At 41.9% G+C, this 10,497-nt stretch overlaps 1 protein-coding gene and 1 long non-coding RNA gene across 2 annotated transcripts in view; one reads left to right on the top strand and one right to left on the bottom strand.

The window, feature by feature from the left end:
• Positions 1-10,497, top strand: part of nek10 (NIMA-related kinase 10) — a 69,918-nt gene that overhangs the window by 13,985 nt on the left and 45,436 nt on the right. The gene's annotated exons all lie outside the window — the stretch shown is intronic.
• On the bottom strand, positions 4,242-5,097 carry LOC124852258. The gene is made up of 4 exons (XR_007032883.1): positions 4,924-5,097; positions 4,696-4,733; positions 4,419-4,519; positions 4,242-4,273 (listed from the first exon to the last, which is right to left on the bottom strand). It is a non-coding gene; the product is annotated as an uncharacterized LOC124852258 (long non-coding RNA).

The raw sequence follows: 10,497 nt of genomic DNA, 5'->3' as shown, positions 1-10,497 counted from the left end.
GACATGAAAATGACCTGCATCTGCTGATAGGTAACTCCCTCTTTGAGGCTCCCATCACCTGTCAACAGACCAAACACTATAAGATTTCTAGGCATTTAAAAGTGTAGGCATGTAAAGGAATTTGCAATATTTGAGATCAGGGTCACTCTCCTCTGCAGTTCTAACTTGACTGGGGCTCTACCTGTGCTGTCAGCAGTGAGGGGGCTCCTGTGTAGTGGTGGACCCGAGGCCACCAGTCTGAACTGGTTGAGCCTAATTCCATCAGCTCTGTAGAGGCCTGGAGGAGCTGCAGGGAACAAACAGGGAGATTCTCATTTTGCTCACACAGGTTGAGGTACAAATGAAAATGGTGAGGAGTTGGGTACCCAGTCCAACACTGTCACATTTTATCTGATCATTCATGGATTGGTGATTTCCTCATTGAAATGCCTCCCACCAGTTGATGTATACCTACCTTGGGAGAGACCTATTTTACAACCAGTGAAGATGTGCCTGAGGGTAGCTGGAGGTGAGCATAGTGGGCAGGGTGGTTCTTCTTTCATGCTGTAGGTTTTTGGGGGGAGAAGGACATCATAGGTTGCTCTAAGCAGGAAACTAATCCTGCTTGCTTCCATTCCCCACAGGTCCTTCCAGCTGATCCTCCTTTTTCTATATGCTCTCCCGTTTCATCCACTGACGCTGTTTTGCTTGAGTGACAACCTTTGCACATCTTACTCCCTCTTCCTGATGCTGGATTTCCAGGACTACCAATCTTTGCCGCTCTGAAGGAGTTGCCTTGCTCCACAGGGGTCGACTCTGACCTAGGCCCAAACTACTGTGCGTCCTCCCTGTTGAAGGTGACCCACAAGTGCAGCTTTTACCTGTTGAGTTGTTTATTTTGGAGTCCATTACCTTCCTGTTGCCAGTGATGGTCCAACAGCCTGTATAGATGTGTCTCAGGACTCTGAGAGGGTCTCAGTCTTGTCTTGGTGCCTTTAAACTCCTCTACAAGACTTGAGGATGCCGTTGCTCATATACATAGGAGTTGATCATTCTCTTCATGTTCTCAACTCTTGCGATGGGAATGTCGACTCCTGTGAGTCAGTCAGGGTAACAGGCCAAACTGTAAGCACCAGAGCTTAAGCTTGCCAGGAGACGTGGACTGGTCGATGTTCTTAAGGCCACTGCTGACATCCTGCTTCAGTTGCTGGACCTGCTCGCAGTCTTTGAGGCTTTTTATAGAAGGAAAAGAGCAGAACTGTATCTGACGAATGAGCCAAAATTTGTTGTTCTTATTCCCTTTGGTTGACAGGCGGTTAGCAACCAATCTACGGTGTATTACCGCCATCTACTGGACTTCTTCTTTCTTCAAGAGCCAAATTTTGTGTGTGTGCAGGGAAATATGTGGGAACTGCGAGAGAAGAAGTTCAAAATTTGGATTGGTGACATCACAGTGTGCTTTGATGGAACAGTCCTTTCATCTTCTTCTTTTAATGTAGAACATCATAGCACTCTGCTACTCTTGGCCAAACCAAACAAAGAACAGAAGAAGAATGGTCACAATACATTTGGTTGGTGGATACAAAGTTTTATCAAAGCGAATTCAACCATTGGCAAGTCAAGTTTTTCTTTTTTAAAAGCTAAAGAAATTGACAGTGATGGAGACGAGGAACGTTTTTTTCGTGGAGGACCTGGACTTTCTGTGTGAGGTTGAGGAGGAGAATGAGTGCTCCACCCCCCAGCAGATAGAGGAGGAGAAAAAGGACGGGATGCAGGAGGAGATAGAGGAGGAGATCCAGGAGGAGATCCAGGAAGTAATAGAGAAGGAGATTGAGGAGGAGTGCTACACCCCCAATTATGAGGAGGTAAGTGTGTATATAGGTACACACCACATATACACAAAATAATTGTAATAATAATTACATCTTGTGTAACATCTAATATTTTAACTATTATTGACTCGCTTTCAGTAACGCTGACTGCATTTTTATAATTAATTAATTATTATAAATGAATAATTAATTTTGTTTGGCTACATAAGCATATGAGTAAAAAACAACATGTCAATAGGCGAATAAATGAATGAACAACAAACCAATAATTGTTCTATGTTTCACAGTTTGAAGAATCAAGTTCTTGTGATGGTCTGCACAGCGACCTCCAAAAGGACAAAGAGGCCAAAGCTGCTCTTGAAAAGGAATTGAGAATTACAAGAGTTAAAACTGAAATGAAAGAAGCCCGGAGGACAAAGCGAAAAGAGAACCACGCTCTTTCAAAAGCTTTGAAGAAGGAGCAAGTTGAAAAAGATCAAATAGCTCATCTTAGGCGATCAGAGAAAGACCACCAGCATGGATATGCAAAGCTTCAAAAGCAAATGAGCAAAATGACAGCTGATCTCAAAGAGAAAGATGGGCTGATCAAGAAATTCAAAGCTGAGCTGAAGGGGAATAGTGAGGTCATCTATCAAGGACAGAAATCAATTAAGGAACTCAAACAGGTATATGAGAAACTTTTTAAGATGAAACGGAAATTTCATGAACAAGACGATGAAATCCAATCCCGTCACATCAGTACTAAAACTCTTCAAAACAGTTCTGAAGCCAAGAGCAATATTATTTCCATGCTGCAAGAGAAAGTTGACCAGTGGGCCTCAGGCCTCAAAGAGGAGCAAGCAAAAAACTACAAACTCCAGAAGGATTTGGAAGCTGCCCGCTCCCAACCGCAGAGGGACAAAGAAGAGCTGATCCATCTGACTCGTAAGAATCAGAAACTGGCCTTGGAGCAAAAGAGGCTACGAGGTGAACTTGAGGATGACCACACGAGACAGCTTGCTCAAGATAACCAGTGGACCTTGAAATTCAAACTGGAGCAAGCCAAAAACGATGAACTCCAGAAGGATTTGGAAGCTGCCCTCTCCCAGCAGCAGAAGGACAAAGAAGAGCTGATCCATCTGACTTGTAAAAATCACCAACTGGCTTTGGATAAAAAGAGGCTACAAGGTGAACTTGAAGATGTCCAACACAAGAGAGAGATTTCTCTAAAGCAGCTCAAGAAAGACGGAGACACTTGCAACAGGCTTGAAGAGGAACTCCGGATGTACAAAACCAGGTTATTGAGAGAAATAAAACAAAACGAGAACCTAAAGAAAGCCTCAGCAGCCACAGAGAGTCAGATGAACGAGGACGTCATGGCTAAATTTGAGGCTAAGGATCGGTCAGAGAGCACAGCAAGACTGGCCCAACTTGAAGATGCCCTACATAAGGAAACAGTACAAAGGTCAATCTTGGAGGAGAGAACCATTCTGATTGCATCTGCTCTTGAAGAGAAAGGAGAGAGCCAATCAAACGTTCTCTGCTCTTGAAAGAGAACGAGAGAGCCCATCAAACGTTCTCTGCTCTTGAAAGAAAACGGAGAGAGCCAATCCAACTTCCTCTGCTCTTGAAAAGAAAGGGCCACATGCGAGAAGTACCATGTTGAGCTCAAGGAAGCTTTGCGAAGCAGAAAATAGAGCAGACAAAGTTTCAGCTCAGACAGCCCGATGAGGTCAGGCTGAATGAGCAGCAACGTGCTTTGGGTGAGACAACAAATGCTCAACACAACCTGCAGAGGCAACACACAGATCTTGGGAGGAAGCATAAAGAAATGAATTCTAATTTCCATGAGCTGCGTATACCTCCCACCAACCTCCAGAACAACCAACCTCAGCTGAACCCAGATAGGACATCACTCCTTTTAACCCTCCCCAAACCTGATCCCTGCGCTAAACTTAAACCTTGCCCTAAGCCCAACCCGACTCGAACCCATCAACCCTCCCTCCCCTACATTGCCGACCCCTCCGACCCTTCTCCCTCTACCCCCACACCACTTCTTCAACTCAGTCACATGGCCTACCGTCCCCCTGTGCATTTGCCAATACCTGATCTCATCATGGCAAACTGAACTGAAGAAGCCGCTGTGCAAAGTTTGAATGAAGCGTTTTTGGGACATTTCACTATGAACCAAAACCTCATTATGGACCCGGAATAGACAGTGAAGCCTGGATTCAAGCAGTGCCAAGCTGAAAGTGAGAAATTCCTTATTTTCACCTCTTCAGTGATCCACGGTACTGAATTTACGCAGGTGCACCTGGATATTTCCACATCATCACTCAATGAACAAGTGAATTGAAAGGCGACAGTACAAACCTTGCTCAGCTCCACCTTTAGGTTGTACGGATCGCTTCCATAGTGGAACAGAGACTTTTAAATCTTCGGCCGACTCGGCGTCTGATGTTATGGTGCGGAGCTGGTGGAAGCTGGGGATGAGATAACCCAGTTTAATACCAACACAAGAGCCCGTTTGCAGGCAGATCACTATGAGTATTTCTACTGGACCAAGGAGTGAGATAATCATTTGAATCGCAAGGATTTCTCTAGACCAAAAACTGTGCGTTACAGTACTTGAGAGATGTAGACAATTTTGTGCAGCTGCACGAGGAGCCTCTGGCTGGGATCGACGATCTGTCGAAGCTTCTTCTGGGAGACGCAGATCCCTGCTGACACTGTGTTAAGATCCAAGAACAAACACAGGACAGACAATTGTTTATAAGAGACATTTAATAACTTTCAAACTTTTAAAACGTTTGCCTTAACTTCTGTTGTTTTATTTGTGAAATATCCTCATATAGTCAAGAGATTGAAGAGAAGGTTAGGATTTGGCATTAGGCTGAAAAGGTACCTGGTCTTGCTCTCGTTCTTGCTGCAGCCGAATCCTTACTGAGGAGAAAAGGCCAGTGAGCAAGGAGACGTCAATAAACAGTGTTGGAAAAGAAATGTTGGTGTGTGTCTTGGCCATTATTTAGAAGACACGTTTTTACATGCATGGTTAAAGTAAAATAATTTACTGCTTAATTCCTCCTCATTGATCACATGTGCAGAATAAGATAATGTGAGCTTTTTCACTTACCTATGTAGAACTTGGTCGGGTGTAGCACAGGAACTGGGCGTCACTGCTTTCAGTCAAAACCAAAGAAAAAAGATCAAATCAGCGGGAACAGAGTTGAGTATCATTGATAGCGAAGGGTTGAAGTTATATCTGTTTGGACATCGTTCAGAAACACGAAATAATACCGGATACCACTGTCAGACCTTCATTCAGAAACAAAACCAACAATCAAATAAGTGAAGGGTCAAAACGTCTTAATGGGGAAATAATACCATGTTTTCTATGTGAACATTGGCTGAATAATAAATGACTCTCTGATTACTCAGGAACTAACGAGTGTTCCTCAGAGGAAGTGGTGGAGTTCTTCGTCGACGGTTCAGCATCATCATCTGAGGCCTCTTCTGAACACATACACATAATTATTAATAACATTGGTGATGATGAATTTAAAATGCTCCCAGTTGGTTTTAAAACATCAGCAGAATGAAACGAACAGATTCCTGACAGATTATCTGCTCGCTGTGGTTTGAACTGAGCACTTTGCATTGGCTGTTTGAAATCAGTGCAGCACAGCATTAATGTACCAAAAACATCTTATAATATCAGAGATTAACGTTCAGGTCCATCAGTTTCTCACGATATCATTTTACCTGCGACAGACTGGAGGCAAGTTCCTGCATGTGCCCCAGAAAATACTTGGTTTCTGTTAGCTCTTCTCCCAGAACATTGGAAATCCGTCCATCAGCGATGAGTCACAGATCCTGGCGGCGGCCAAACGTCGGCCGCTGCTCTGCATCTGACTCAGACACCTGATAGGTCGCCCCAAACAGATATCAAATTCTCTAATTTAGAACAATGAAATATAAGTGGATCAAATTTATGACAACTATGATTTATTAGGATGAATTAATCAGGTTAAGTAGAATCACTCTTTGAGTTTAAATGGCACTCAGTATAGAGCGTACCTCCATCAAAGCCAAACAATCACAGATTCAGCATTTTCTTTCCCCGGATCTACGATTACTATCTGGATCTTATCCAAAATGTACAATCTCAACAGCATAAAAATGTCTGGTTCTTTTACATAAGGATCCATTACTGAGAAATTGATGCCAATGCTGAAAAATGCCCCATCTTTTAATGATTCAAAATAAATCCTGGATCTGGGACATTTTATGGATTCATGCACAGTTGCTTAATGTTTGAAAGCATTACCTCCTTGGCAGAGGAAATAAGCTTGTAAATCACCAGCGGATCAACATGAGTGTCAGTGAAATATAACATTTAAATTTATTTAGTCATTAAATCTTTTATATCTTAGACTGAAGTCCTTCTTTTATGGATTCTATAAAACTTGCGGGCTTGTGTAAAACACCCTCGGCAGGTTCCTGACACAAGTCAGTATGATTAAATTTAAAAATAAAGTCCCACCATCTGATCATGTCTGTCACTCTCTCAGAAAAAGAGCCTTCTTCAACCGGCTCGTAGTAAGCCTACCAATCTACAAGGAGGGAATAAGAGGAAAAGATCAATAACTGACGATAGACAAAGAAATATTGTCAAGTGTTTGTGTGTGTGTGTGTGTTGCCTTGTTGGCCAGCGACAGCATGTTACTGCTGTAGAACGGAGGATGTAAAGTGGCCATCTGGTAGAGGATACAGCCCAACGCCCAGATATCAGCTTTCTCTCCGTAAGGCTCATTCTTCACCACCTCTGGACTAACACACAAAACATAAACATCTGTGAATTTACACAAAACCGTACCTGATGCTAAGTCTGTTTGTAATTCTTCTGACTGAACCGCCGGTGGTTTAGTTGAAGCTTTTGGCGAGAAAGAAAAACACGTGGAATAAAAATACTTTAAAAAAAATGAAACCAGGAAAACATTTCCTTCCTTATTTTCCCAAAAAATGTCCTCAGTCTCAACGTGTACAACTCAAACTTCATGCAATGTAATATTTACTAGATCATTTCAATTTGTGTTTTTACTTGAAAATCTTTACATGCTCTTATTGTTCAGAAAACACGTGACTTTCCTCATCCTGTCAATTGCTGCAGCTCCTCTCTTCAGCCTCTGTCTGAAACACATGGTCTTAGGGCCTGTCTCTTTAAGGCCCCCACCGAAGCCCAGTCTGCTCTGATTGGTTAGCTGGCCTACTCTGATGTGATTGGTCAAATGCTTACAGGGCGTCTAGAGAATGTCGCTTTGCTTGGCTTTTTTTAGGTACAGGCCCGATTCCCTTTATAAATAATAACCTCTATAGCACACGAGAGCAAAAGAAGAACTGAAAAAGCATCTTGAAGTTGCTAATAGGTTTTGAAAACAATAAACAGCTTTGCCATCGTCTTAATTTGAAAGCAGCTGGATGTTCAGAATCCGTTTCCTCACCAGGAGTAGAGGATGGTGCCGACCACTGACGTCAGCTTGCTGTTGTCCTGCTTCTGTTTCGCGAGGCCGAAGCTGTTTTCTTACAGTGTAGAGTGAAACCTTGGTTTGCAGTCCTTCAGAGGCAGCGAGGTCCCGCACACAGTGGCCAACATCAATAAACATCTCGAAGAGGTCTGTGGGAAAGAGTCTGAAAAAGAAAAGATTACGTAACAGCCGAAGGAGAACATTTGATGGAGCTTCTTTTCCAGAGCAGATATCAAACAGAAGCTAATTTTAAAGTACTCGCATATGACATGATATAAAGATGATATTCTTTTTACTCTGAAATAAGTATTTTTTATGAACTTCATCACCTCTTGAACAGATGCCTGTTTCTTTCCACGCGGAAAAGAAATCGGAGGGTCCGAAATGCATAGCACTGCCAACAAGTCAACAGGTTTGCAAATATGTTATTTAAAATGATAAAATAACTTGATTTGAATCATAATGTAATTTAATACATAAACTGCGTGAAGCAATTTACCTGCAACAACGTGGTCTCATGAGACGGTTCGTAAGATATCTTACGAAAAGTTATGTACAAATTTACGTAGAGAATCCTACGAAATGCACAGCGCTACAAACGACAAGTGCGCCTGCGCAGACCTCTGCATCGATATTCTCAAGCAAGATGGCGGAGATTGCTGTATTCTTGGTGGAAAATGCTATATTTTAGGAATGTTTCTTAATAAAAATGCGTTTTGATGATATTTATGGCGAGATATGTGTGTTTCAGTTTCAATATTTTCATTCAGTGAACCTATACGATGTTTGGTTTGTTAGTTATTACGAAGATTTTTCACGTTTCTGTCGTATCTAAGGTGGTTGCTATGGACGCTTTTGTCGCTCCTTGCCGTCAAACCGGAATACTTTGTAAATTGCCCCCGTTAATATCTTTCCATATACTGCAAGGCATCAGTAGAAGAAGGACACAAAAGATGTGTATTGCTCCGCAGTACATAACCACTTCCGTTGCTTGTAACAGGAACACACACCAACTTCCACATTAAAGCAACTAAATAAAATAGCTTACAATAACAACATTTCATTGATGAACTAGTCGAACCTAATCGATTATTTAATATCATGACGTTGCATGAAGTTTTTTTAATGAACTAGTTCATAGTTCAGTTCATTTCATAGTTTTAAGGTGGAAAGTGAGAATGAAAGACTTAACTTGTTTTTTAAAGAAAACTGTATCCATCACTACCCCTTGCCTTAAACTGTACTTCATATGTATCAATTCCTAAAATAAATGTTTTTTTTAATTATTGCTAATTTTGCCTGTTTATTTATTCATACCCTGCACGAGTTTGTCTACCTGTTGCTGGGAACTCATACCCTTGAAGGCTGCAGACAATGTGGTTTGGGTCATTTGGGCTGTTGGCAGGGGTCTTGGTCTTTTTTTGACTTTCAATTACTTGGAGATAACTTCTTAGGCTAGCTGGATGCTTCAGCTCCACATGCCGGTTTAACTTAGATGCGGATGAGGCTGACGTCCGGACTTGCTTTTTCAGCGCAGGACGACACAATTTGCACAGAAAGGTGAGATTTTTACTGTCGGAATCTTTATCAGACAGTTTGTAAAAATCCTGCAAATAATAATAAGGTGCATCGGATGTAGTCGCTGAGTCTGCGTCTCTGCTTTCACTTGCCATTTTTATTTGAGTCTTGGAATACGTTGCTTGTTTGGACTACATGCGTGTGCGATGAATCATGGGTAACGTAGTGCGGAGTCGAGTTAGTCGGTTTAGGCTACGTCGCGGACATTTTCCGGGCACTGAGCAACGACATGCTGCAAGTGTTCGATTTACACAGCGTCTCTCCTCAGGAGAAGGAAAACACTCCGTCACGTTTTAGCGAGACCTCAGATAATATGAACGTGTTCACCGTTCATATTCATGATTTGTCATTAAGTTCCGTTCAGTTCATCGTTCTCATAAAAATGAACGTGTTCAATGAACGCGTTCTTTTGAACGCGTTCATGCACAACACTGTTGGCAGGCAAGCCTGTCAATCACTCATTTTCATGCCCGTTGCTAGCCAATGGCCTTGAGGCTGAACAGACCAACACGCCCATGCTAGCGGTTAGCTGTAATGCTAAGGAGAAGTTTTTCAAAGAGCTCCAGGACGCTCACTCATTCCATCACGAAGTACCCGTCAACGGCATGCGCATCGATAACACAATGGTCCCGGTTTGGGAGTTTTAAACTGCGGTTGCCTTATATGTGAGTGGCAGCGAGGGAAGCGTCCATAGCAACAACCATAACAACAAAATAAATCCGATAAAAGAAAACTAACAACAAAATATCATACAAACCATCTGAAAGAAGATTATGAAAATAAATATAAAATTCTTCAAAGTTGATCAAAAACACATTTAAACTATGAAAATATTTAATTTCCCATAAAGAATAAAATGAATGTCCGCCATGTTTTTTGTTTTCACGAAGAGAGAGAAGCGCATAGGTCACGTGTCCCCAGCCTCCTGACTCACGATTACGTGGAATTCATACGAATTCTAGTGCATTACTTTTCGTAGCATTTCCTACGAAATTTTGATGAGACCAGCCTGCCTGCAATGATGTGATCTTTGCTCCAGACGTTTGTGCTGATATCAACTTTGCTATAATGTAAACGCCGTTTTCCTGAGAAAAGAAAATGAATGATGCAATGTTTCGTATATTTGATATGAAGGTGGAGTGTGCACGTATCAGGGGCTTTCCTTTACCTGCACAATGTGGTGAGCAGATGTGTCATCCAGACTGAGCTCGGTCAGAGCTGTACAGCAGGCTGGATTAGACAGGATATGACTTCATTTATGAATTTAATATGTGCAAGTCAGACACAGCGGCAACAATAACAACTCTCCCCAAACTGTTTACTGTAGGAAGAGCTGTACTAAACATGACAAAGTAATAGTAGTTTTATACACAAGTAGTTTTATTTTAGTATCTATTGAAATCCAGAAACAGAGAATTTACAACCACTTCCTCCAAATTCATAAACAAGTCATGTTTCATTGGTCTGGATCCTTCAGGAAAAGCATGTTTACGTTGTCTGCTGCTGATAAGAGTCTTCTGGGGGAAGTGGTTTTCTTCACTGTGCAATGGCTCTGTGCTTTTTCTCCATTTTATATCATTAAAAGCACTTTTTTCACTGGATGA

Source organism: Hippoglossus stenolepis, chromosome 8, assembly GCF_022539355.2.
Source record: "Hippoglossus stenolepis isolate QCI-W04-F060 chromosome 8, HSTE1.2, whole genome shotgun sequence".
In the NCBI taxonomy this organism is placed as follows: Eukaryota; Metazoa; Chordata; class Actinopteri; order Pleuronectiformes; family Pleuronectidae; genus Hippoglossus; species Hippoglossus stenolepis.
The sequence above is the reverse complement of the archived record's forward strand: the minus strand, read 5'-3'. Positions and strand labels throughout refer to the sequence as shown.